Source organism: Etheostoma spectabile, chromosome 18, assembly GCF_008692095.1.
Source record: "Etheostoma spectabile isolate EspeVRDwgs_2016 chromosome 18, UIUC_Espe_1.0, whole genome shotgun sequence".
Lineage (NCBI taxonomy): Eukaryota > Metazoa > Chordata > Actinopteri > Perciformes > Percidae > Etheostoma > Etheostoma spectabile.
Window position 1 is genome coordinate 11,955,741 of NC_045750.1, and position 272 is coordinate 11,956,012.

The window sequence follows — 272 nt, forward strand, 5'->3', positions numbered from 1 at the left end:
TGCTAGAAGTTGGTTGACTCCATGTAACACAGATGTGAAGCAGTTCTCAAAAATAACGGTTATGCAACTAAAAATTAGTGCAGTGATTCAAAGTAAAGTAAACCCTTGAGACATTTTTTAGGTTTTGCAGTAAATGTTTGAGTTGGTAAAGAAAAATGCAAATATTGCTATTTTTTTGAACAGCCGAATATTCCTTTTTCTTCACGTTCTATAAACGTATTACACAAACTTGATCAATTTTGGTAATGTTTTGATTTGGAATTGAATGTGCA

The 272-nt window shown here is 31.6% G+C and overlaps 1 protein-coding gene across 2 annotated transcripts in view; it reads right to left on the reverse strand.

Annotated features, from left to right (window-relative positions):
* fig4a (FIG4 phosphoinositide 5-phosphatase a) overlaps positions 1-272 on the reverse strand; it is a 56,615-nt gene that overhangs the window by 27,248 nt on the left and 29,095 nt on the right. The gene's annotated exons all lie outside the window — the stretch shown is intronic.